We start from the raw sequence: 27,782 nt of genomic DNA on the forward strand, positions 1-27,782 counted from the left end.
TGGGTGAAACAGAAATAAAACCAAAACAACTTATTTGGTTAATAAATGGCTAATGAAAGAGCAGCCATTTAATTGTTTGAGGACCTAGCTCACCCCACCCTGGAGACTCCGAGGGCAGTTAACAGATTAAACAAAGGAAGCATCCACTTTAAATCCAATTCGGCATCAAAAACTCAATTGGTCTCTTAACCCCACCACTGTCTCTCTGCTTGTCCCCTGCAACAGAAGCCACCCCAAGCAGATTGTGCATGGCTTTCAAAAGGTTACAGCACTGGGCTTTGATTAATCTCCGAGGGAGAGTGTTCCATAAATGCAGGGTCCACATGCCGAAACTTTCTACATACTCCTCCTGGTTTATGGCCCCATTAAAAGGTTGCTTTGGGTTGACCTTGGAGAGTTGGATGAGATACAATCGACCAGGGCGGCTGCTGCTGCTGCTGCTACTGTCACTGCAGCTAGGGGAATAAGTCTGGCTTAGCTTTAGCTCAGGAGATCTAGAGAAACATTTCGGCTTAGATAGCCTGAGTGGAAGTTTGAGCAACTCATACAAAAACAACAGCCCAAGGCAGCCTGCACCACCATTGCAGTAGCGCACCAGAGTTAACTTTTATCAGCAGAAAATAAATTTGGAAGCTTCTTTTTTGAGCGCTAAAGTGGTAAGAGTTTTGGAATATATTTATTAAATGCCGTAAAGCAGCTTTGTGAGGGTTTTTGTGCCCTAAACGGTGGAGCAAATGCATTTAGCAAGGAAACAGCTGCAGCCCTAACGACGCTCTCCCTCGCTGTGCGGAAAACACACGTTGTAAAAACAGCCCGAGACTTGTGTGCAGTGCGCCCTGCAAAACGCTTTGAACTCAGCTGCGCAGGACTGAACGCTTCCCAACGCTCTGACTCAGATACGAGAGAGTCCGCCGCGTGCGGTGACCCCGTTGACGCAGGGGTCCCAGAGTGCTGACTCAGTAGATTGTGACTCAGCGATGCCGTGTCGCCTCTGGAGGAGCCAAGCTCCTTCTGCCGGGATCGGCCAGAGGAACCCAGCCCGGCGCCCTCGGAGCATGCCCCACGTGCCATAAAAGACATGCACGGCATAGGGATGGAGAGGTTCAGGCAGCGCATGGCTCCTTCAGACTCCCCGTTTCCCCTAGCCACATCTAAACCATTCATGACCCATGGGATTTCTCCTCTGCCTGGTGCAACCAGACAGCACCATGCTCCGGAACCCACAAATACTAGTCTCCCTCGTCCTTCGGAGAGCGCTGGGTGATTCCTGCCGTCCCGTGGCAGGAGCTTACCTTCAAGACCTGGTGCTGCCTCCGCTGCCTCTGCAGTTCCCCATGGCCTCGCAGCTGCCGCCAGATCACAAAAACTCTGGGAAAAGAAAGAAAGGAAAGGGGGGTTGGTGGAGGGGGGCCTCTATCCTTGACGCTGGCTGCAGCCGGAGAGCTGGGAACACACCCACCCAATCCCCACCACGACCCCCGCTTCTGCCCCTCGCCCGAGCCTCCCCACAGCCCAAGCCCCCTCCCCTCGGCAGCCGCCCCACTGCACCCAACCCGAGCCCCTCGCCTACCCGTAACCTGAGGCTCTGGCAGGAGCCGAACAGCAACTGCTCTGTTAACAAGCAGAACGGCAGCCAAAGCAGCCCAGCGGCTCCTGCCTGCTGCTCCAGAGGAAAGGAAAACCATTTCCCCCCACCTCCCTCCCCCCACCAGCCCAGCCACACGCTGGAGAAATTCCTAAAAATAATGTCAAAAGCAAAGCGCTCGTAAAAAAGTTGGGCGGCTGGGGAATGGAGTGGGGGAGCCGGGGGCTGGGTTCGATTTCAGGCTGCAGATAGCAGGAGCGAAAGGCAAGGCCTCCCTGGCTCTCCCCTTTGCAGGGAGAGTTTCCGGGACAGGGCAAAAGCAAGCAAGGAGAGGAGAGGAGCATCATCATCTCCCAGGGCAAAAGGCAACCTGCACAGGTGTGGTATTGGCGGGCAAGGGAGAGGAGGAGGAGGAGGAGGAGGAGGAGGAGGAGGAGGAGGAGGAGGCGATCCCGGGTGCTGCGAAAAAACCATGCGCAGATCACGCAATTGCTGTGAGCAGGATCACACTCTGCAGGAGCTAATGGCCACTTGAGCAAAGAACGGGGCTTGAGGAAATTACCTGAGAGGCAATGGGGTTGTGGGCGAAAGCATATAGAAAGGGCCTGCTAGATCAAGACATCTGGACCTCACCCAGGTGCCCCATGTCTTCCGGCAAATGGGATTCAGAAGCATTGCAGAGCAGAGCCCTTCCACTGAGTTCCAGTGTTAGTAATAGTAATAATAATAATAATAATAATAATAATAATAATAATAATAATAATTTATACCCCGCCCATCTGGCTGGGCTTCCCCAGCCACTCTGGGCGGCTTCCAACAGAATATTAAAATACAGTAATCTGAAGAAGAAGAAGAAGAAGAAGAAGAAGAAGAAGACTCTCCTCTCTCCGCCTGCTATGCCCTATTGCGCATATTATGAAACTCAACCGTACAGAGCAGGGCATGAGCACATTGCAGTTTAAGGTGCTTCCTGTACGCCAGTTTGTTCCAGTCCTTACAAACAACCCTGCAAGGTACCGTATTTTTCGCTCTATAACACGCACCCAACCATAACACGCACGTAGTTTTTAGAGGAGGAAAATCTGTAGGCATGCCACCCGTAGGCATTTCCTCCATAACATGCACAGACTTCCCCCCTTACTTTCTAGGAGGAAAAAAGTGAGTGTTATGGTGCAAAAAATATGGTAGGTCAGAGCTGTCACCCCCATTCTGGGGGAGAGGGGGCACCGAGGTGGGGAGAGCATGGCTGCCTACAAGCACCTAACAAGCTGACTGAGGTTCACCCCGGAGCCTTGTTTAGTTGTCTTTGGGGAGTCAGTGCGAGGGCTGGGGAGGGGGCTTCAAACTTCAGCCTTGCGACAAGGCACTGTGCGGCCCACAGGCTCCATGTCTGAGTACTTTTGCAGCCCACGTGGCATAAGAAGTTGGACCGCCCAACTCTGTCATGGGAGCCTAGGAAGGAGCCTTATACTAAGTGGAGAATTGGGTCCATCTAGTTTAATACTGTCTACCCTGACTGGCAGCAGTGGTGCCAAGCTTTCAGGCACGGATAATTCCCTGCCTTAGCTGGAGATGCCAGAGGGAATGGAGTCTCTGAGCTATGGGCAAGTGGCTAGACCAGACCTCTAGACTAGAGGTGCTCAGCTGAGCTGGGAGGGGTCCTGATCCTGCTGCTACTCCTCCCTCCCTCCAGAAAGAAGGGGTCAAAGGGCTCCCCAGGCATCTGGGTCCCTTAGCCATCTGCCCGTTCCTCATGGCTTCCACCGCCACCCTTTCAAAACCGCAGCTGGGCAACCGCTTTCCTGCTGGACGGCTCTCCGTAGCTGTGCTTTGGCTAGCGGCGCCTCCTGGCCCAGGGCAGGGCATAGCCACAAGCCGGCTTCCAAGCACGGAGGCGCTCGGGTCAGCCAGCAGGCGTGCTCCAAAGCAAACAGCCCACTGCCGCTCCCGTGCTCCTTCGCTCGCCGGGACGGGAGCGCTGCATTCCAGCCGTGCAAAACAGCCCTCTGCCGCTTCCAAAACAAAGGCCCCTTTTGGGCTCCGGGCAGCTCCAAGCGCACCTGAGAAACAGCCCCTCGAAAGGCGCTGGGCCATCGATTTGGTCCGGGAATAGGGGGGGTCCCGTTAACCTCTCAACTCCTGGGGAAAAGGAAAAGTCATGGGGTTTGGAAAGGCAGAATGTGGAGGGGGCGATGCAAGGTCTGTTCTCTTCCCACCCATAAATCACGTTCTGCTTGGCGCTGGCCTTGCCAAGCCATGTGGTGGCCATCGCCACAGCAACCTCATGTCAGAAACAAATCACAGAAGAGGCTAGGCCGCCCGTCCCGCAGCAGCAGATATGGGTAGGATTCGTTGCAGGAACGCCGCACCCCCAAAGAGACTAATCACAGGTCTGCGGAGACGCTGAAAGGCAACAGCCGACTGCGTCAGATGCCAGGCATGAGAATTGGCACAGCACAATGTGCATTTTACAGGGAGAGAAAGAAAGTTCCATAAATCCTGAGAGGTCAGGCTTGAGAAAGGAGCTGAAGTCGCTCCATCAGGCTGCAGAGCTGGGGGGGGGGCAAAGCAGGGCCAGGCCATGTCTTCCGCTAAGAGATCCGCTGCCTTTCGCCCTCGCTGCATTGCCACCTGGCAGCAGAGATGCCATCGTCTGAATCACAGTTGCCCGTTATCAGAACTGTAATGCTAAGAGCTAGTGCACAACCATGTTTCCGCCTTCCCATTTGTTTATTTCAGAGATTTTATATACCACTTGATTGTAAAAACAAACAAACAAACAAACAAACAAACAAACAAACAGTACATAAGTGATACAAACAATTGTATCACTTATGTACTTATTTACCCTACCGTATACTCTGTTGTATTGTAATGCTTTGGTTATTTTTCCTTTTCCTTTCCTTTCGCATTACAGTCGTACCTTGGTTTTCAAACAGCTTAGTTCTCGAATGATTTGGCTCCCATACATCGCAAGCCTGGAAGTGACTGTTCCGGTTTGCGAACTATTTTTGGAAGCCAAACGTCCGATGAGGCTTCCGATTGGCTGCAGAAGCTTCTGCTGGCCTCACGTTGGTTTGCAAACGTTTTGGAAGTCGAACGGACTTCCGGAACGGATTCCATTCGACTTCCAAGCTACGACTGTATTCATATTTCTTTTATTTCATAATATTTTTTTCAGTGAAAACTTCTAATAACTAACTAACTAAAAGTAACTCTAAACGATCAAGTTCTTACAAATGTGGAACAGGTATCAAGGAGTCCCAAGGAGCTGCTAGTCTCCAAAACCCCAGAGAAGACTCTTAGGAGAGATCATGCCTTTATGGAAACCTCTGAAGAGGAGAAACCACAAGGGAGGACCGACTCCTGAACCTTGACTGGTGGTTGTGCACATCTGGCTTCTAAAGCCTCACTATGTGATACTTCTTCTTCTTTCTTTTTATTTAGATTTTCCGTCATACAATTTAATTAAAAAAAGAGAAATAATACATAACAGAAAAGAAACATTAAATCATTATACAATATCCAAAAAAGAAAGAGAAAAAACATAAACAAAATAAAATAAACCCACCACCCTGTTTAACTTCCCTCCACCGCTACTCGTCTTCTCTAGAATCAATTTCACCCTTATCATTGCATTCTGATTGTTTTTATTTTCTCTACATACATACATACATATGCCATTGATAATTTATTGTTTTGATGCATTTACATTCTTTAAGCATATTAGCATGTCTCTTTTAGAGCAATATTTTGTCATATAACCATCAAAGCATTGCCATTCGTTTTTCAGTTTTTGATTTGACTGCTGTCGTATGGATGCTGCTAATTTAGCCAGTTTTAAATATTCATTTAATTCCTGCATGGTAAGTAGTTCTTTAGCTTTCCATTTAGACGCTATTACTATCCTAGCTGCGGTGGTCGCATGTAAGAAAATTCTTTTCTTCAATTTCAGTATTTCCTTTCCTAAAAGGCCCAGTCTGCCTGCGGACTATCTGGCCAGAGTGGTGCATGCTCTGGTTATCTCCTGCTTGGACTACTGCAATGCGTTCTAGGTGGGGCTCCCTTTGAAGGTGACCCGGAAACTACAACTAATCCAGCTAGTTCTAACTAATCCGGCAGCTAGACTGGTGACTGGGAGCGGCCGCCAAGACCACATAACACCGGTCTTGAAAGACCTACATTGGCTCCCAGTACGTTTCCAAGCACAATTCAAAGTGTTGGTGCTGACCTTGAAAGCCCTAAACGACCTCGGTCCAGTATACCTGAAGGAGTGTCTCCACCCTCATCATTCAGCCCGGACACTGAGGTCCAGCGCCGAGGGCCTTCTGGGGGTTCCCTCATTGCGAGAAGCCAAGTTACAGGGAACCAGGCAGAGGGCCTTCTCGGTAGTGGCACCTGCTCTGTGGAACACCCTCCCACCTGATGTCAAAGAGGTAAACAACTACCACACTTGTAGAAGACATCTGAAGGCAGCCCTGTTTAGGGAAGCTTTTCATGTTTGATGCATTGCTGTGTTTTAATAGTTTGTTGGAAGCCCAGCCAGATGGGCGGGGTATAAATAAATTATTATTATTATTATTATTATTATTATTATTATTATTATTATTGGTAAGCCTCTGGTTTTTTCATTAATGGGATCTTAGAATAGAATTTCATAGAAATCTTAAGCATTTTTCCCCCCAACTCCTCCTGTATTTCCCCCCGCTACGTGATACTTCTGACAGACAAACAGGAGGGGGGAAAGACCCGGCATGGAAGACTTGGACTCCAGAGGTTGAGCTGACCCAAAAATACTCAGAATCTGGAAGCGGACCCGCTCCTTTCTGGGTAGCACATGCGGCCCACGTGCCTGGCATCCTCCGTTGGCCCATCTGCAGTCCAGACCCCTTTTTGCAGAGGGAGGGGGGCACAGTTCACAGCTGGTTGCAGGGCTGACACAGCATCTATTTCCCCCTCCGCTCCAAAGGCTGGAAGTCTTTGCTCCTGTCTCCGCCAACAGAGGGCAGCTGTCATGGGGCAGGGCTGGCAACTGTGCTGTTGGCGTGACCCCCCCCCTTCCCTTCCCGGTCAGCAAAGACCCAGCCAAAAGTCCCCCCTTCCCCCGGTCACGATTCCCGCCCCACCCCAGCAGTCAGAGAGGCCAAATTTCTGGCCCTCGCGAGGGGGCCTGTAAAGCAAGACTCCCTCAGGTGCATTTGCCTTGGCGCGGGTTCAAGCCCCGGCCAATTAGAGCTACAGAAAACATACACTAAAAAAAAAGAAAAACCCCAAATGGAGGAAAATAAGCTTTGCTGGGAGGAATCGTGTGTGTGTGTGTGCATTTCTATCGAACCCAGATGGCGAAGGCGCAGAAAGGAGAGGGGCAGGAGGGGGGAAACAGAGGCCCCAAAAATAATAAAAGAGGAGCCTTGTTTGAGGCAGGGCTGTTGAGAAGGAGGGGGGCAGGAGGGCTGATTCAGCTCCTGCAGTAAATTGGGGGGGGGAGTGGAGAGAGGAGGCCCAATGGAGGTTTGGGGGAAGCAGATCAGATTCTGGAGGAAAGATGCAGCTTGCAGGCATCATTTCTCTGCTTCTTCCAAATTTATTTCTTTGTTTATATCTCATTTCTTTCTCCAAGGAGCTCAAGGTGGGATAGGCAAGGCATTGGTCTGGGGAGACAACAGAGGGGTCCCCCTTTTGGGGTGAGGTCAAGCTGTTGGGAGCTAGCAGCGCCTGCTGTGGCTGCAGAGACCAATAGAGGAGAGACATGTTTTATTGCAGCTGGGGCAGAGCAAGGCGCCCGGTTGTGCTGCTGCAGATGCACCAGGGAGTTCCTTCTCTCTGCGCTCCTCCCAGCGCTCATTCCTCATTGCTGTGCTACACAACCTGACTGTCTGTCTCCAGGTACTGCGGTCGTCTGCAAGGGATTCCCACATGGCGGGGTTGATGTTGCCAGCCTTCACGTCATTGCAGACCTGCAGATATCTTTGTGATTCATAATAATAATAATAATAATAATAATAATAATAATAATCACCTCCCCCCCCCAGAGTTTTAAGTACAACAGCAGAGGGCCCATTGGCCTGATCAGGCGAGCTCTTCCTGTGTTCTTATGTTAACAAATTGAGCCCCTTGTCCAGGGAGTCTCTCAGGTGAGCTGTTTGCTCAGTGTTTTAGAGCAAAGGCAGGAGGGTGGAGGTTTATAAAATTCTGCAAGACATGCTCTAAAACTCTTGGGCGCCCAAGGAAGCTGAGTGTTGAAAGATTCAGATACAAGAAAGGACTTCTTTAAACTATGGAACTCCCTCCCACAGGAGCCAGTGGTGCCAACCAACCTGGATGGCTTTAATAATAATAATAAAAATAATAAAATAATAATAAAATTTTATTTATATCCCGCCCTCCCCAGCCGAAGCCAGGCTCAGAGCGACTAACAACAATAAAAGTAACACAGTTTACACAAAATCACAATCAGTTAATTGAAATACATTCTAAAATCAATTCATTCTAAAATCAATTCAAAATCAAATTAATGGCAACCATTGGGCTAGAGTTCTATGAGGATTACAGAAGGAGAGAGGGGGTTAGACTGTGCTTCGGCCAAAGGCCTGGTGGAACAGCTCCGTCTTGCAGGCCCTGTGGAAAGATGTCAAGTCCCGCAGGGCCCTGGTCTCTTGGGACAGAGCGTTCCACCAGATCGGGGCCACGGCCGAAAAAGCCCTGGCTCTAGTTGAGGCCAGCCTAACCTCCCTGTGGCCCGGGATCTCCAAGATGTTTTTGTTTGAAGACCGTAAGCTCCTCCGTGGGACATACCAGGAGAGGCGGTCCCGTAGGTACGAGGGTCCTAGGCCGTATAGGGCTTTAAAGATCAAAACCAGCACTTTAAACCTGATCCTGTACTCCACCGGGAGCCAGTGCAGCTGGTATAGCACCGGGTGAATGTGATCCTGCGGCAAGGACCCAGTAAGGAGCCTCGCCGCGGCATTCTGCACCCGCTGGAGTTTCTGGGATAAGGTGTCTAGCATCCTGTTTTCATAGCAGCCAAGCCGATGCCCCAATGGGAAATCTGCAAGCTTGGTTTGATCACAAGAACCCTCTGGCCTCCTGTGGTTTCCAGCAACTGGGATTCAGAATCACGGCTGCCTCTCACTGTGAGAGCACAGCCATGCTGGCTAGGAGCCATTGACAGCCCTCTCCTCCTCCATGGATCTGTCTAATGTTCTTTTGAAGCCCTCCAAGTTGCTGGCCATCACTGCCTCTTGTGGGAGGGAGTTCCATAGGTTAACTTTGTGCTGCATGAAGAATTTCATCCTCATTTAATCCCCACAACAGCCCTGTGAAATAGGTCAGGCAGAGGAGTTGCAACTGGCTCAGGGTCACTTAGCGAGCTTCGTGGAAGGGGATTGGATTTGAATTCTGGTCTCTCCCAGGTCTTAAACCACCACTGGCTCTCTGGCCGACTGCCAGGAGGGTGCTCCACCAGGACAAAGACCAAGAAGATGGGTGCTGCTTCCGGGTGAAGGTTTGTCGTGGAATTGATGTAGCTGATTTGGGCATGCCTGTCTTTTTGCTGCTGTGCTGGGTCTGAGGGTAACCTGTGAAACACAGTACAGGACCGGTCCAGAATCTGAAGGTCCCGCTAGGAGTCAGTCCGACAGGGCCAAGGCAGGACACGAGGCAGGGAACCAGGCAAGGACAGGTACAGGATCTGGCACACAGCAATGTTGCTCCCACAACCTGGGGCGGGCTCCAACAGCCTTTTATCTTTGGTGGGGTAATGGCCGGTCCTGATCTCCCAGCGACTCATCTCCCTGTCTCGCCCGAGGGCAAGCACTCCTCCTGCGAGTACTCAGGTCTCTCCTTCTCTCAGACCTTTGTCTCTGCAGCCCGGGAGACATCGGTGGGTTACTAGACCCAGAGGCCGCCTCAGCCTCCCCTGACCCAACCGTTAGTGGAGCAGCTGTAAGTGATGGCCCAGCTGGAGGCAACAAGGTCATCCCTGCATCTGGAGCCAGGGCAGGATCAGGCCCCTGACTCGGCCCAGCTGGTGCTTGTTGCAGGGGAACCTGTGCAGACTGGGACTCTTCAGGATCAGGCCCCAGACTTGGTTCAGCTGCCGCCTGAGGCAAAGGATCCGGTGCAGACTGAGTCTCCTCTGGTTCAGAGTCCGAGTCCTAGGCCATCACAGCTGCTTCCGCACAATACTCTCCGTCATCAAAACAGTCAGACCACACTTGCTTCCTCTTTGCTAACATTTCATTCGGATTTTCTGCTACTTCCAGCTCCACATTTCTACGATTGGATGGTGATAAGCCATTCAGGGCTTAGCCACACCTCCATTTGCCTCTTCGCTTCCCCCCGGGAAAAGCTGCGGTTTTGCACTGAATTGGAACAAACGACAATTGGGTTTCCTGTGGATTGCAGTTTGTTCCGATTTAGCACTAAAGAGTGGATTTTCGCGGGGGGGGGGGGTGCAGTGGGGCAAAAAGCTCAGACTTCCATCCCTGATGCATGAGCAAAACAATATTGGCTGTAGGTGCTCCTTCAAATAACTCAAACCCCATCCATTCAAGGATTTAAAGAAGTTAAAGCCAGCAGTTTAATCTCGGCTTGGAAATGCACTGGTGGTATTTAACGGGGGGGGGGGGGTGCCACATGATTCAGGCAGCCATATTTCAATATGATGAGTTTTGAAGAGGACTTTAAAGGGCCACACAGAGCACATGGCAGCAGTCAAACCATGACTTGAACATGGATTTCTGTGGCCAGGTCAGGCTTCTCCAGCCAGAGGTGAGATTGTGACAGCATATCCCACTTGCACCCAAAGGACCGCACTGGCTGCAGCCAACTTAAGGTTTTACTGTTTCATTTATAAAAGTATTTCTGCACTCTCTCGTAAAATATTAGGGTGGTATACAGCGACACGGAAAACATTTAAAAGCAATGAAGAGCGATCATTAAAACACGAACTGCTCAAGGATATTTTAAATGACTCTAGGTTTGTCAGCTTAAAAAAAAAGTCTGGAAGACCCTTGAATGTGCGAAAGTCAAAAGGAAGGATGCCAAATCTCTGCTCACTTTAAGCCGAGAGAGGAGAAGACAAAGGAATAAAATGTTATAGTTCTCAATGCAAGTTAGACAGAACTAGGGTCTGAACAAGAGTTTTAGTGGAGCCTGTAAAAAAAAAAAAAGGTGGCACATTCTGTCTTGAGGATCTCATTTTACATTAAGGTTACCAGATATTTTTCAATGAATCAGGGGACACTTTTCAACTTCAATGGATTTTGTATGGGGACTAATCTGTAAATCCGGGGACTGTCCCCAGGAAACAGGGACGTCTGGTAACCTTATTTTACATTTCAAGATGTAGAGGAATCCTTTTGAGGGAAATGATACTTGACTTGCAACACGTGGACAAATTCAAACAAGGTCATTAGGACTTTCAGCAGGGACGGCACTTTCACCTTCTAAACTTGATCCCAGGCACAGGTCAGTATGCAATCAGAGCATCTCCTCTTTAGTCCGATGCATGAGTAACCGTTCTTGAATGCAAACATTTATTGAGAAATCACGCCTCAGTCGCAAGCCAAATATGCACTTATGCAGTCAATCGGAGGATAGTGCTGTGTTTATAAATTAAGTGACTGTTCCTGAAGTCTAAATTTGGAAGCATTAAAAATACCCAGAGCACAGAGGACACTCATTGCCTCACACAAAGGCAATTACACTTCGGAAACACGGCAGTTGTTACCCAAGGAATGAATGAGAATGAATAAGAACAGCTGGCTCTTACATCAGGCCTCTGAGACCTGACCTGTCTGTCTTCTCCTGACACTTCCACTATCCCAGATCTGGCCACCCAGGGGTGCTTCGTCCAGCCCAGTATCCTCTTCCCACAATGGCCAACGAGATACCTGTGGAGAACTCCAACCACAGAGGCAGAGCAAAGCCATCATGGCTAGTAGCCGTCGATAGCTCTCTCTCATTGGCCACGGTGAAAACTTCCAGACTGGACTACTGCAACATGCTCCCTATGGGACTGCCCTTGAAGACTACTTGGGACCTAAGAACATCAGAAGAGCTTGCTGGATGAGGCCAATGGTTGATCTAGTCCAGCGTCCTGTCCTCACAAGGCCAACCATTTGCTCCTAAAGGGAAACCAGCAAACAGGATTCAAGCATAAGAGGCCTCTCTCCTTCTGTGGTTTCCAGCAACTGGGAGACAGAATAATAACAATTTATTATTTGTACCCTGCCCATCTGGCTGGGTTTCCCCAGCAACTCTGGGCAGCTTCCAACAGAATAGTAAAATACAATAGTCTATTAAACATTAAAAGCTTCCCTAAACAGGGCTGCCTTCAGATGTCTTCTAAATGTCAGGTAGTTGTCTATCTCTTTGACATCTGGTGGGAGGGTGTTCTACAGGACGGGCACCACCACCGAGAAGGCCCTCTGCCTGGTTCCCTGTAGCTTTGCTTCTCGCAATGAGGGGAACCGCCAGAAGACCCCCGGAAGTGGACCTCAGTGTCCGGGCAGAACGATGGGGGTGGAGACGCTCCTTCAGGTATACAGGACAGAGGCCGTTTAGGGCTTTCAAGGTCAGCACCAACACTTCGAATTGTGTTTGGAAATGTCCTGGGAGCCAGTGTAGGTCTTTCAAGACCGATGTTATGTGGTCTTGGCGGCCACTCCCAGTCACCAGTCTAGCTGCCATATTCTGGATTAGTTGTAGTTTCCGGGTCACCTTCAAAGGTAGCCCCACGTAGAGTGCATGGCAGTAGTCCAAGCAGGAGATAACCAGAGCATGCACCACTCTGGTGAGACAGTCTGTGGGCAGGGAGGGTCTCATCCTGCGTACCAGATGGAGCATTGCTGACTCTGACTGTGGAGGTAGAACATAGCCCTTGTGGCTGGTAGACATTGATAGCCCTTCCCTCCATGAATGTGTCCAATCCTCTTTTAAAGCCATCCAAGTTCGTGGCCATCATTGCCTCTTGTGGGAGGGAGTTCCACAGATTAACTATGTGGTTCAACTCTGGAAATGTGGCAATTATTATCCAAGGGCCAATCTAGAATGAAGATGATCTGCTGGCAGTCCTTCAAACTTCTGAGACCTGACCCACCCGTCTCCTCCTGGCACTTCCTCCACCCCAAATCTGAACATCCGGGAGGGCGCTTCATCCCGTCTTTGCTGATGGCCCATCAAGGAGTCGCCTCACTCTCTCCGTTGGCCTAGCAAGCAGCTGCTCCTCCCAAACTGGAGCCACTGGAGGTGCAAGTCCTGGCAGTCTCTGCAAAAGGGACTCGGCGGCGCTGCCAGCCAGCCAGCCAAGGCAGCAGTTGCAAACAGAGCACTCTGCACCCTTCCTGCCTCGACCGGCTTCCTATTTCGCTTGGCGCTGGCCATGTTTCCGAAAAGGCGGTGACTCTGTTAAGGACCCAGCAAATTCCTTTGCTGTGTGTGCTATTTTTTAGGTGTGATGGGGGGAAGCAGCAGCCAAATAGCACCTAGGAAGCCAGAGGGCTATTTAGAGAAGAGTCAGGGTGGTGGGAGGATGATGGAAGAGACGAAGAAGAAATGCAAAGCATGGGGCAGACTCGGACCCCTGGAGTCTCCCTCAAACCCTACAGCTCAAGACTGGCAGCCTTCTAATGCCAGTCTAGTCTGAAAGGGAGTTATCCAGTGATGTAGCAGAGGTTGCCAGTGCCCGGGGCTGCATGGAGGGGTGGGAGGGAGGGAGAGAACAGTGTCTGCATCGCCCAGGAGATCACAGCCACAGAGATGAGAAAAGCAAAGCCGACCCGTTGTCTGGAAAGGTCACTTCCTGGTTTGCACAGAGAAACTGTTTGCAACAGAGCCCAGCAACGGAAGCGAACAGCTGTATTGAGGAAGCACCGGGGGGTGAAATTTTGGACCCCCAACAATTTTGCACCCGGGGCAACTGCCCCTGTGCTATGCCACTGGAGTTACACGGGTGATTCAGTGGGGACACGAATCCTGCACTGCAGGGGGCTGGACTAGATGATCCTTGAGGTCCCTTCCAACTCTACTGTTCTATGATTTCTATGACATATCTCAAGGAAGCTGGGTGAAAGCCACAGGCTGCATACACAGTATGCATTGACAGCACACAACCTGCCCACGAAATAATCCTGCAGTTTCCGACAGGTGCTGGAAATTGTGGTTCTGTGGGAGGGGGGGGTGAACTACAGTTCCCAGTATTCTTTGGAAGGGGCTGTGTACTTTAATGCACATTAAAACCTATGTACAGTGGTACCTCGGGTTACAGACGCTTCAAGTTACAGACGCTTCAGGTTACAGACTCCGCTAACCCGGAAGTAGTACCTTGGGTTAAGAACTTTGCTGCAGAATGAGATCAGAAATTGTGCGGCGGCAGCAGGAGGCCCCATTAGCTAAAGTGGTGCTTCAGGTTAAGAACGGACCTCCAGGATGAATTAAGTTCCTAACCTGAGGTACCACTGTACTTTAAATGTGCTTTAAATGTGTGACTTCACCATATGACCCTAAACAAAACCATTCTGTTCCAGCCTCAGTTTCCCAACTGTAAAATGAAAATTGGCAGTCACAGGAGTGAGCTCTCTCTGTGTGTTTGATCTCAAGTTGAAAATGGAAGAGAAACGTGCTGCCAATGTGTTAGATGGAAGCGAAGAGCATCCAGGAACAAGCTCCGCCTCTGCCCCGTCGTTTCCAGGACCAACACGGGCCCCTGGCACCAACTGGCCAGCTTGCTCCACCAGGGGCCAGAACTTCCTGGCCGGATGCTCTCCTTGCAGCCAACTCCTTTCCCCTCCCTCCTTCCGCAGTGACATATTTACAAGAAAGCCCAGCAAGAGGATGCAGCGTGTCACCAGCTCGTATTTTCACACTTGCTGGCTTTTGTTTGCCCAGCAGGCAGGCTTCCTCCACTCCCAAAATAATATTAGCGACTCAGCTCTGATCCAAAAGGCTGGCCGTCAGCAATTGTGCTGGCACTGGGGCATCGGGGGGGGGGGGAGTGGAATGGCTGGGGTTCTCCCCAGGGGATATAAAATGCAAGTTGGAAAGAGTGAGACCCAGAATTGCAGAAGGCACCCAAGGGCGCTGCCTCACTTTTCACACGCCCCTGAATGTGAGCATAAAGCTGTCTGGCTAACATCAGGACTGCATCTGAACCAGAGCTCAGCTGCAGAATTGAGAAATTGATACATTATTGGACATGGAATACAGAACACAATACAGTGGTGCCTCGGGTTAAGTACTTAATTCGTTCCGGAGCTCCGTTCTTAACCTGAAACTGTTCTTAACCTGAAGCACCACTTTAGCTAATGGGGCCTCCTGCTGCAACCGCACGATTTCTGTTCTCATCGTGAAGCAAAGTTCTTAACCCGAGGTACTATTTCTGGGTTAGCGGAGTCTGTAACCTGAAGCGTCTGTAACCCGAGGTACCACTGTATTTCCTTGATGCATTAAAATATATATATATAAAGTGGAGGAAAATGGAAAGAAGCTCATCCTGGAAACGGAGGAAGAGGACAAAGTATTGTGATGGAAGAAGAGACTGAGAAGAGGCTCTTGCACATTTTCCTTACACAACAGCCCTGCGGAATAGCCAAGCTGCACCTTTCACAGAATCATAAGTTGGAAGGGACCCAGGGGTCATCTAGCCCAACCCCCTGAAATGCAGGAATCTCAGCTAAAGCATCCATGACAGGCAGCCACCCAATCTCTGCTTGGTTTTGCCCACCAAACCTTCAAGTCTCGCTCCTCTCCTCCCTGTCTAACAGCACTTCCACTATATAGCACAATCCCTCTTTATCTCGCATTTGGGTATATTTAAAATGTTGTTCGTCACTAAGAAGGTGTGGTACGGGATATGGTTATTTATCATTCTGCAGTATCACCAAGAGAGAATCAGCCAGCCAATGCAAGGTACACCTTGTTACCAGGGTCAGGCCCTTCTAGCGAGGTTGCTGCAAAGCACTTTGCCCTTTCCCCAAGACCTCTGGCTGTTATGTCAGGACCAGCTCACCCCATAACACCCCCCTCTGCCCTCTCCAAGGCTTCTGGTTAATGAGTCAATAACACTCTTCCTACCCACTCGCTGGATCATCACCTTGTTGTGGTGAGTGGGCTTGCATGTTCCTATGACCCTTGTGAGCAAAACCGTTGGGAATCTCATACTCCCAGCAGGGTCACCCAAGGCGGTAAGGTCAAAGGGAATAAACACTGACAACTAGGAAACACTGGCCTGCGAGCGCTCCAGTTGGAGAACAGCCTTGACCAAAGGTGTCATGGGCTTTGAAGACACTCAAACTCAGGACGCAAGGGAGAAACGTGCTAAGAGGAAGGCATGCTTGGCAAATCCACACCATGATCAACTCCCACCTGGGAACCAATTTCCCCACTGTGGATGGACGTGTGGATCCAGAATTGGCCTCCACAGTCACTTACGGACACATTGTTAAAACCATGTTTATGGAAGACAAGCTTACTCGGCTAGGAGGGATTGCCAAAGAAGAAGACTCTTTCTAATGGCTATGGCATAACGGGTTTTCTGGGCAATGCTTTCCATTCAGACTCACATCTCCAGTGCATTCACCAATTCAGTCTGGAGGTACCATGCGAAGGTCTTCATGCCTCAAACCTATATGGAATTATTGGATCATTGTTAGATCCAAGCTAGTTTCTGGAGATCTCTGAGAAATTCTCTCTCTCTCTCTCTCTCTCTCTCTCTCTCTGTGTGTGTGTGTGTGTGTGTGTGTGTGTTTTTCTCTCTCTCTCGCTCTCTGGTTAACCCTATCATTCACCCCTCTACCCAAAAACAACTCCCCGAAAGCTTTTCTTTGCCCCACTGGGAAAAATTCCAAGGAGCACGTCAACCGTTCAGAAGTCAAGGAGAGAGTGCTGAAAGCATCCATGGTTACAAATCTGAGCTTTTGGCATCTTCACAAAGGGGTGGGGGAATGTGTGTGTTAAAGTATGGAGTAAGAATGTAAGAGGAGCTTGCTGGATCAAGCCCATGGTCTGTTTGGACCCGAATACTGTTCTCATATGGTCCTCTAGGGGAACAAAAAGCAGAACCAGAGCAGAGGAGCCCTCTCCCTTCCTGTGGCAACAGCGGGTGGATTGCATTTCAGGGATCAGCTGATTTGCTACTGAGCTCAGTTCTAGGTGCCAATGCAGCCTTTGGCAACCTGGCAGCCTCCAGATATTATGAGCTACAAGTCTGATCAAGGTAAAAGGTAAAGGACCCATGGACAGTTAAATCCAGTCAAAGGCAACTATGGGGTTGCAATGCTCATCTTGCGTTCAGGCCGAGGGAGCCAGCGTTTGTCCACAGACAGCTTTCCGGGTCATGTGGCCGGCAGGACTAAACTGCTTCTGGTGCAACAGGACACCGAGACAGAAGCCAGAGCGCACAGAATCGCCGTTTAACCTCCCGCCGCAGAGGGACCTATTTATCTACTCACACTGGTGTGCTTTCGAACTGCTAGGTTGGCAGGAGCTGGGACAGAGCAATGGGAGCTCACCCCGTCGCAGGGATTCAAACCACCGGCCTTCTGATCCGCAAGTGCAAGAGGATCGGTGGTTTAGACCACAGCACCACCTGTGTCCCAAGGTCTGGTCAGGTCCTGGTCAACACATGCTAGAACTTTTGGGCATCCAATGAAACTGATTGTTGGAAGATTCAGGACAGAGAATACAAAGCGCTTCTGTTCTTATGTTTACATTCTCATTCAGCCAATAGACTGAAGCTCAGTCCAGATCAGACTGAGGCACTGTTAGTGGGTGGTTCCTCAGACTAGATGGGTGGGAGGCCGCCTGATCTGGACGGGGTTACACTTCTCCTGAAGGATCAGCTTCATAGCTTGGGAGTCCTCCTAGATCCTTTGCTGTCATTTGAGGCTCAGGTGGCCTCAGTGGCCCAGAGTGCCTTCCATCGGCTTCGGCTGGTGGCCCAGCTACACCCCTATCTGGACAGGGATAGCCTGACTCCTGTTGTCTCTGCTCTGGTAACCTCAAGGTTAGATTACTGCAATGCGTTCTATGTAGGGCTGCCTCTGAAGACGGTTCAAAAGCTTCAGCTGGTGGCCAGGTTGCTCACCGGAGCAAGCTGGGTTGAGCATATGATACCGATTCTTGTCCGACTGCACTGGCTACCAATTAGTTTCCAGGCCCAGTTCAAAGTGCTGGTTTTGATTGACCTATAAAGCCTTAAACAGCTCAGGACCGCAATACCTCAAGGACTGCCTCTTCCCATCTGAACCTTCCCGGACCCTGAGATCATCTTCTGAGTCCCTGCTTCATGTGCCTCCTCTGCGAGAGGTCAGGAGGGTGGCCACAGATGCGGCCTTCTCTGCAGTGGCTCCCTGTCTGTGGAATGCTCTCCCCAGGGAAGGTCGCCTGGTGACTTCACTATACACCTTTAGGTGCCAGGCAAAATGTTCCTTTTCAACCAAGCCTTTGCCTGATCTACATCCTATACCCTTTTTAAAAATGGTGGCTCTTTGGGGTTTTTTTTATTGGGTTGTTGGTTTTTGTTTTGATTTTATGTATTTGATATTTTATGTGAACCGCCCTGAGACTTTTGGGTATAGGGTGGTAAAGAAATTAAATAAATAAACATAATAAACATAATACAGTCATACCTCGGATTGAATGTGCTTCAGGTTGAGCGCTTTCGGGTTGCGCTCTGTGGCAACCTGGAAGTAACGGAGCGTGTTACTTCCGGGTTTCGCCACTCGCGCATGTGCAGGTGCTCAAAATGATGTCACGCGCATGGGTGGAAGTGGCAAAACGTGACCCGTGCACGTGCCAACGCGTCTTACGTTCTATTCAGGATGTGAGCGGGGCTCCGGAACGGATCCCGTTCGCATCCCGAGATACCACTGTAATAATAGTAATAGTAACAACAACAACAACAACAACAACAACAACAATAATTTCATTTTAAATGCTGCATACTGCCCTGAGAACCTTTCATTTGAGGGGAGGCGGAAAAATATACCAAGTGAGTAAAATAAAACAAATGCACCGTTTTCATTCCATGGCCGTCACAAAGAATTTGCCCTCCCTGACGCCCGGGTTCAGTCCTCCCTGTCTGGAGAGTTGCCCCAGGGGCATCTGCCTTCTTGCACTCCCGGGGCCCCCACCATCTGCAGAGGGGAGGAAACAGACCTGGCAGTGTTTGGCAAGGGTTGAAAAGTTGCTTCTGGGAACTCAACATCAAGCCCGACATGCAGGCAGGCACTTCCGTGACTCTTTGCCCCCACAGAGCGACACTCAGGAAGCCCCCCTCCCCGCTCAGAAAGCCATAGCCCCCACAAGGGGACAGAAGCAGGATGCTGGGTTTGCATTCCAGCTGCAGGGAGAAGGCTGTTTGCAGAAACTGGGAAGAAGGGCTTCTGGGCTGCGTTCCCAGCTGCAGGGAGGCAGCGAGGTAAATGGTAAAGGTAAAGGGACCCCTGACTGTTAGGTCCAGTCGTGGCCGACTCTGGGGTTGCGGCGCTTATCTCGCTTTATTGGCCGAGGGAGCCGGCGTACAGCTTCCGGGTCATGTGGCCAGCATGACTAAGCCGCTTCTGGTGAACCAGAGCAGCGCACAGAAACGCCGTTTACCTTCCCGCTGGAGTGGTACCTATTGATATACTTGCACTTTGACGTGCTTGCCAACTGCTAGGTTGGCAGGAGCTGGGACCGAGCAATGGGAGCTCACCCCGTCGTGGGGATTCGAACCGCTGACCTTCTGATTGGCAAGTCCTAGGCTCAGTGGTTTAACCCACAGCACCACCCATGTCCCATAGTAAGACCCATACAAGATTTTGGGGTTCTGTGCAGAACCGCACAGATTGCTAAGATGTTGACCCAACATGTGGCGGCTGTGAAAAAGGCAAATTCCATGCTAAGGATCATTAGGAAAGGGATCACTGGAAAGAAGACTGCCAATATAATAACGGCAACATACAAATCTGTGGTGTGGGCACAGCTGGAGCACTGAGTTCCGTTCTGGGTGCCTCACCTGGAAATGGATAGTATACCATTGGAAAGGTTCCAAAATACGGAAAGCCTGCAGAGTTTGGGTTCTTTAGTTTAGATAAAAGACAAGGAAGAAACAGCAAGATTGAAGTTTCTAAGACTGAGTAAGGTGTCGAGAAAGTAGATAAATGTTTCCCTCAGCCTCTGACAACCTTAGAACTCGTGGATGTCCACCTATACGTCCATGAGTTCTAAGGTTGTCAGAGACGGAGGGAAATTTTTATCTACTTTCTCTATGCCTTGCTCAGTCTTAGATGTATAGGTGGTTTGTTGTTGTTTAGTTGTTTAGTCGTGTCCGCCTCTTTGTGACCCCCTGGACCAGAGCACGCCAGGCCCTCCTGTCTTCCTCTGCCTCCCGCAGTTTGGTCAAACTCATGCCGGTAGCTTCGAGAACACTGTCCCACCATCTCTCCCTCTGTCGTCCCCTTCTCCTTGTGCCCTCCATCTTTCCCAACATCAGGGGAGGTTCTTAGCCTGCGTACAACTTGGTTACCAGCCAGATGGCTATATTCTGCCTCCACGGTCAGAGGCAGCAATGCATCTGAATGCCAGTTGCTGGAAACCCCAGGAGGGGATCTCTGGTGCCCGGATCCTGCTTGCAGATTTCCCATTGGGACATCTGATTGTTGGCCCCTGTGAGAACAGGAGGCTGGACTAGATGGGCCACTGGCCTGATCCAGCAGATGCTCTGCTTATGAGTTTTGCAAGAGGCACCTGTCTGGTGGAAAAAAGGGGCCCTGGCGCAGATGGGGATGCGGCTAGTCTCACCCAGCAAAGCAAGGCCCCCCTTGCCCCGGACCCCGTGCCTGTTCCCCTTTAAGGGGAGGGAAAGACAGCCTTGAAGAAAGGAGGCCAGCTCTGCCGCTCGCTTCTCCATCATGTGTTACCTTTTAAGTTCTCTGCCTCCTGGGCTCCTGGGACAGACACTTGACCGGCAGCCAACACTTATCCAGCCCTCTTTCATTCGAGCTGTTTTACAAGCTGTGAGGAGATTGTTGAGTTGGGGGAGGAGGGGAGGAGGGAGCAAGAAATCCCAAAATCTGCAAAAGGGAGGCTGCACCTCAAGGGCTCTTTTTCCAAATCAGATTTGACCTGGCAGGCTCAGTTTCTGATGCATCCTTTGCCTTGTCACAGAAGAATACCTCTCCAGGTAACACAAACAGAGCTGAGCTGATCTTTCCCCCCGAACATGACAGAGTTGGGGTCCCTGTCATGGCTCTCAGAAGAATCCCTCGCTTCTGGTTTTTTCTCAGTGTCTAACAATATATTTTGTCCAGTTCCGCTATTTCAATTATTTTCAGATGTCCTATATATCACTGGCTTTTTTCTGGCCCACGTAGGACCTTGGCCTTGGTGAAGTTTTGACGTTTTCATCCCCAAAAAGTTTTTGATTTGAGTTTCTACTGAAATGAGGCTGCATTTTAATGTTGTACTTAATCTTGTTTTTAAGTTGTATTTTAATCAATTGTTTTTATACCTGGTGTTAGCCGCCCTGAGCCCGGTCTTGACTGGGAAGGGCGGGATATAAATAAAATGTATTATTATTATTATTATTATTAGCCTTTAGATGGTTTTTAAAATTGTTTTCAAAGTTGCTTTTATTTCATTTCAAATTATATTGTTCTAACCATGTTCATGCTTGCCACGCCGGGTTCCTTTGGGAGGAACAGAAGGATAGAAAAGCAATACATTAATAAATATTATTTAATTGACCCATAAGAACAGCCTGCAGGATGAGGCCAATGGCACGTCCAGTCCAGCATTCTGTTCTCACAGAGGCCAAACAGATGCCCTGGGGGAAAACTCGCAAGCAGGATTCGAACACAGGAGCAACTCTCCCCTCCTGCAGTTTCCAGCACGTGATATTCAGAAGCACTGAGGCCCCCTTCTTGGTCAGTATTCATCCAGAACATGGCAGATGAATGAGCCTAAGGCGACTTCAAGTATTGTTTCTTGGTGAATCACCTTTTGGAATGTGACATCGTGGAAAGGAAATAAAAATATGCAGGAGGACGGTTAGGAAGCAACCACAAAAGGAATTTCTCACTATGAATTTTGTGGGGGAGGGAGAATTACTCTCTCTCTCTCTCTCTCTCTGTTATCACTGCCTGGCTTAACTCTGGGAAGGATTCCCACAACCCCAGTTAGTGGAGAGGGCACAGCTCAGCGGGCAGAACATCTGACTTGCATGCAGAAGGCATCCGCTTCAATCTATGCTGGCATCTATCTGCAGGTAGGGCTGGGAGGAACTAAAACCCTGGAGAACCAGTGCTGCCAATCAGTGTAGACCAGGGGTCAGCAAACGTTTTTAGCAGGGGGCCGGTCCACTGCCCCTCAGACCTTGTGGGGGGCCAGACTATATTGTTTTCAGGGGGGGGGAATGAACGAATTTCTATTCCCCACAAATAACCCAGAGATGCATTTTAAATAAAAGCACACATTCTACTCATGTAAAAACACCAGGCAGGCCCCACAAATAATCTAGAGATGCATTTTAAGTACAGTCATGCCTCGGGTTACAGATGCTTCAGGTTGCATTTTTTCAGGTTACGGACCCGCCGAAACCCAGAAGTACCGGAACAGGTTACTTCTGGGTTTCGGCAGATGTGCAGAAGCGCCGAATCGCAACCCGCGTGTGCACAGACGCGCCGCTGCGGGTTGTGAACGCTGCGGGTTGCGAACGTGCATCCCACACGTCATTGAGGGGGTGACCGGCCTGTTCATTCTTGAAGAACTCCTTTGGGGGTTGACACATGCCTGCTGCTCTCTAAAGTGTCCGCTGGGTTCTTGTGTACCGGCTGGTTACAAGGCAGTGTTTTCGCAGTAAAAAGGATAAACTAAAAAGAGGACGGCGTAGGGGGACTCTGACCACCGGCGGCGCAGCGGTCTCACAGTTCCTCTCAAAGCTTTCCTCGGTGGCACCCCCTGGCCAAAACGCCCAGAGTTATTTTGCAATGGGGAATGAAATGCAAGAAGTCGGGTTGTGGAGCACTCTCGCCTCCCAGGTGAGACTTGCACCCTCCTTTCTGGTGTCGGGTCAAATCCCATCTCTCTGCTCTGGAGGCTGTTGGGTCAGCAGATCTTTCCCTTCTGCTGTATTCCTGCCTTCCCGTTTTGCTGCCCTTGTGATTATTTTTGGTTTTGTGGTTTTGCTTTAATGGTTTTCATGTGTTGTGTATTGTTTTAAATTGTGATATTTTATGTAACCTGCCCCGGGGCCGTTCGGTGCAGAGAGGGCTTATAAGTGTTTATTTATTTGAACATCATTTTTTTTTCTTTTAAAATTGCTGGGTGGAATGCTTCAGCCAAGACTTCGTTTCTTCCTGGGGCTCTCCTGGCTAAGCAACAGCAGGCATTGTGTAGCTTAATGAAATGTGGGTGGGTTCCCCCCCCCCCCTGTTTCTGCTGATGTTTGGTTCTTTAGGAATTAAGAAAAAAATGAACTCCGATAGCCAGGCTTAATGGAATTTCTGTTAAATCAATAGTGAAGCAAACTTACAAGCTAATCCCCTTCTCCCCACAAAAGAGGTGCGAGAGGCATCGACATGCCAGCTCCCTCCTAGTCCTTTGAAAGAACCAAAACGCAGGATTGCCTTGTAAGTTGGGCCCCAAATTTGGGGCATGTGGTCTTCAGCTGGCTGCGTGTGTGGCATTGCAAACATGGCATTTCCAGCTTTGCAGGACTGTGTGTGGAAACGTACAAGGGGTGTGCAAAGGAGGGAGACCAAGATGATGGAGGGTGTTGGAAACCAAGCCTTGGGAGGAACAGTTGGAGGAGTCGGGGGTGCTTAGCCTGGAGAAGAAGAAGAGACTGAGAGGAGTTCGGATTAGACAAATTCATGGAGAAGAAGCATATTGATGGCTACTTGCCAGGACGGGTCTGCTCTGCCTCAACAGTCAGAGGCAGCGATGCTTTTGAATGCCAGTTCTGGAAACCGCAGGAGGGAAGAGTTGCTCTTCTGCTTGCTAGTTGTTGTTGTTGAGTCGTTTAGTCATGTCCGACTCTTCGTGACCCCCTGGACCAGAGCACGCCAGGCACTCCTGTCTCCCACTGCCTCCTGCAGTTTGGTCAAACTCATGCTGGTCACTTTGAGAACACTGTCCCACCATCTCGTCCTCTGTCGTCCCCTTCTCCTTGTGCCCTCCATCTTTCCCAACATCAGGGTCTTTTCCAGGGAGTCTTCTCTTCTCCTGAGGTGGCCAAAGTCTTGGAGCCTCAGCTTCAGGATCTGTCCTTCCAGTGAGCACTCGGGGCTGATCTCCTTCAGAATGGAGAGGTTTGATCTTCTTGCAGTCCACGGGACTCTCCAGAGTCTCTTCCAGCACCAGAATTCAAAAGCAGCAATTCTTCGGCCATCAGCCTTCTTTATGGTCCAGCTTGCTAGTTACCTCACAGGTTGGCCACAGTGAGGACAGGATGCTGCACTAGACGGGCCATTGGCGTAAGCCAGCAGCATCTTCTTATGTTTGTATTATAATATTCAAATATCTCAAGGGCTGCCACATGGAGGAAGGAGCAAGCTTGTTTTCTCCTGCTCTGGAGGGGAGGACTCGAACCCATGGCTTCACTTGACAAGAAGGAGATTCTGACTTGTCTACCTGTCAGGGATACTTTAGCTAAATTGCACTGGGGTTAGACTTCTTCTTCTTCTTTGGTGATCACTAGTAGCCGAGTAACAAAAACTTTTGGGGAGTTGTTTTTGGTAGAGGTGGTGAATGATAGGGTTAATGAGAGAGAAAAAGAAACACACACACACACACACAGAGAGAGAGAGAGAGAGAGAGAGAGAGAGAGAGAGAGCTTCTCAGAGATCTTCAGAATCTAGCTTGGATCTAACAATGATCCAATAATTCCATATAGGATTGAGGCACGAAGACCTTCGCTCGGTAGGTCCAGACTGAATCTGATTGGTGAATGCACTGGAGATGTGAGTCTGAATGGAAAGCATTGCCCAGAAAACATGTTATGCCATGGCCATTAGGAAGAGTCTTCTTCTTCTTCTTTGGCGATCCTTCGTAGCCGAGTAAGATTGTCTTCCATAAACACGGTTTGAACAATGAGTCCGTAAGGGACCGTGGAGGCCAATTCTGGATCCACACGTCCTTCCACAGTGGGGACGTTGGTTTCCAGGTGGGAGTTAATTACAGTGTGGATTTGCCAAGCGTGCCTTCCTCTTAGCGCATTTCTCCCTTGCGTCCTGAGTTTGAGAGTCTTCAAAGACCATGACACCTTTGGTCAAGGCTGTTCTGCAACTGGAGCACTCGCAGGCAAGTGTTTCCCAATTGTTGGTGTTTATACTACATTTTTTAAGATTTGCCTTGAGAGAGTCTTTAAACTTCCTTTGTTGACCACCAGCATTACGCTTTCCATTTTTAAGTTCGGAATGGAGTACTTGCTTTGGAAGATGATAATCAAGCATCCACACAACATGACCAGTCCAACAAAGTTGATGTTGAAGAATCATTGCTTCAACACTGGTGATCTTTGCTTCTTCCAGTACACTGGCATTAGTTTGCCCATCTTCCCAAGTGATGTGCAATTTTTTTCGGAGACAACGCTGATGGAATCTTTCGAGGAGTTGGAGATGGCGTTTATAAGTGGTCCATGTTCCACAAGCATATAGTAAGGTTGGTAGTACAATAGCTTTGTAAACAAGCATTTTGGTTTCCCTTCGAATGTCCCGGTCCTCAAACACTCTGCAATTCAATCAGGAGATAGCCGCACTCGCAGAGCTCAGGCAATGCTGGATTTCGGCATCCATGTCGAACTAGAGGTTAGACTATGTTAGACTAGAGAACCCTACAAATCCCAGCTCTACAAATCTCTGAGGTTCCCATAATTTCAGACATTGTTTTGAGCATTTCAAGGCCGAGGGAAACGGCTCCCTTCATGGGCAGAGGTCAGCCGCCAAGGGCAGATAAGCGACTCGACTGCTTGCTAAGCTCTCAGGCGGGCAGGAAGTGAACTCTGGCTGCTCTTTGGCTCTCCTGCAGTGGCGCCAGGGCACTTGGGCCGGGGGGACGACAACACTGGGCCATGTGGAGGGCATGTGTTCAGTACAGGAACCTGAAAGACCCAAACACTCTGCAAGGCAGCCCTCCGTCCTGCTACTAGAAGCTGATGTTCCCAAGGAGAAGGAAACTGCTGAGTGCTTCCAGCAGAGATTGGGAGCCAGGATTCCTGGGGTCTATCATTCACTACCCCCCCTTTTGCAGTCCCATTGGATGGGGTGCAGCCCCCATTGCGTGCCTCGCTCAGCTTGCTGAAAAATGTGTAATAAGCCCACCTCCCCCCAAATACTCTTGTAAAGAGAGGGGAAAGGACTCCGAATAACCCAGGGCAATTATACTTTTATAACACTGTTCGAGAGGAAGCTGCCCTCTCTGCGTGACCTTCTCCCTTTTCTCCCCCTCTCCCTCCTCTCCACTCCCTCCCCCCGCCCCCCCCAGTTATCCTAAATGAGGCATGGCGGCTCAACACACACAGACAGGAATTTTTCTGCAGGGCCTCGTCGGAGCCAAAAGCCGGGCAAATTGCGGGCAATGGCAACGGCCCATTTGAATACCCAGCAAAGGTCGAGAGAAGCCCCTCAAGCCCAGAGAGCCAATTAAAAACAAAGTAATTTTCATGCTGGATCAGGCCAGCGGCCCATCCAGTCCAAATTCCTGTGGGAAACCCGAAGGCAGGATTCAAGCACAAGAACAACACTCTCCCCTCTTGTGGTTTCCAGCAACTAGTCTTTCAGAAGCATTGCTGAAGCGTAGCCCTCTGCTCCTCCATGAATTTGACTAGATTGGGGCCTCCTGTGGCAGTGAGTTCCACAGTCCTTTTACCTGTCCTGAATCTTACTGCATTGAGCTGCAGTGCATACCAAGCACCACCCACTCCAACCAGCCTTAGGCAGGGCAGTAGGGCTCATTGGGCAGAGCTGGATAGGCAAAAACAGGCCGGGAGTTGAACCGCAGGACACACAGGCGGGTTGCAGCTCCCCAAGCTAACTGCAAGAAAATGCAGCCCAAATTTCTCCAGCCCGATATCTGAACTACAACTCCCACCTTCCGCATCTGTTTAGAGCAGGGGTCAGCAACCTGCAGCCCTTGGGCCACAAGTGGCCCACAGGGATCATTTAAACGGCCCCCGAGCTGCCTGCTTGGTGAGTCTCTGCATGCTGTGCTAAACTGGCGCACCGCGGAGTAGGGACTCACTTCCACGGTGCCGGAAATTGTGTCTGCAGATGCAATCCGGCCCACGGAGCGATCTCCGCAGGAGTGAACCAGCCCAGGCGAGGTGAACCTTGCCACCCCCTGGTTTAGAGCTCCAATGTCCAGTGATTTTGATTTCCAGGAAAGCCTTTCAGCGCTGACTCATCTACCGAGGCATAATTAATATTTTCTTAAGTGCCTAAAAACAAAAGCACCCGAGAGGCCGTATAAAACGGAGAATTAAAAACCAACCACAAAACCTGGCCAAGAGAGCTACATATTTAAACAGGCGCAGGAGCAAAGAGCAAGGGAGGGCAAAGAACCACAGATTTGTAGGTGGAAGGGACCCAGCGGTCATCTAGCCCAACCCCCTTCAATGCAGGAATTACAGCTAAAGTGTGAATCAGCCCAAGACCAACAGCCAAACTTGTCGATGAATTGGCTGTTTCCTTTTTACGGTTGCTAATAAACCTAACACGGTATGCCCAACTGCTTTGTGAACAGAGCATCCTTGCCTCGCCTTAATGGCTGATCCATCTTGACCAGGAATCGGAGCTTGCAAAGTCCGCTGATGAGTTTGACCTTCCAAAATTGGAGTGTGATTCATGGCAAAAGGCTGGATCCGCTCTAAAATTCAATCTCCTCTCTCCTAGCTGCAGGGGAAATTGACCCGGGGCTTTTACAACCCTTCCTTCACACTTGTGTTGGAGTTAGGGATCTTTTAAGTGGGAAGTATCATATTTTTCACTCTATAAGATGCACTAGACCACAAGACGCACCTAGTTTTTGGAAGAGGAAAACAAGAAAAAAAATATTCTGAATCTCAGAAGCCAGAACAACAAGAGGGATCGCTGCGCAGTGATCCCTCTTGCTGTCCTGGCTTATGGGATAGCTGCACAGCCTGCATTCGCTCCCTAAGACACACACACCTTTCCCCTTACTTTTTAGGAGGGGAAAAGTGAGTCTTATAGAGCAA

General features: G+C 49.9%; 1 protein-coding gene across 3 annotated transcripts in view; it reads right to left on the reverse strand.

Annotated features, from left to right (window-relative positions):
• The window catches only part of IL11RA (interleukin 11 receptor subunit alpha), a 147,056-nt gene that overhangs the window by 75,130 nt on the left and 44,144 nt on the right, over positions 1–27,782 (reverse strand). Inside the window, exons 1-2 of one of the 3 annotated variants that reach the window (XM_082242126.1) lie at positions 1,571–1,643; positions 1,293–1,368 (exon numbers count right to left, since the gene is read on the reverse strand). The gene's annotated coding sequence lies outside the window, so the exon portion shown is untranslated. Of the gene's footprint in view, positions 1–344; positions 495–1,292; positions 1,369–1,570; positions 1,644–27,782 lie in introns of those variants that run through there. The other 2 variants (XM_082242129.1, XM_082242128.1) reach the window with 2 other exon arrangements.

The sequence above is a fragment of the Podarcis vaucheri genome (assembly GCF_965113315.1).
Source record: "Podarcis vaucheri genome assembly, chromosome: 11".
Taxonomy (NCBI): Eukaryota; Metazoa; Chordata; class Lepidosauria; order Squamata; family Lacertidae; genus Podarcis; species Podarcis vaucheri.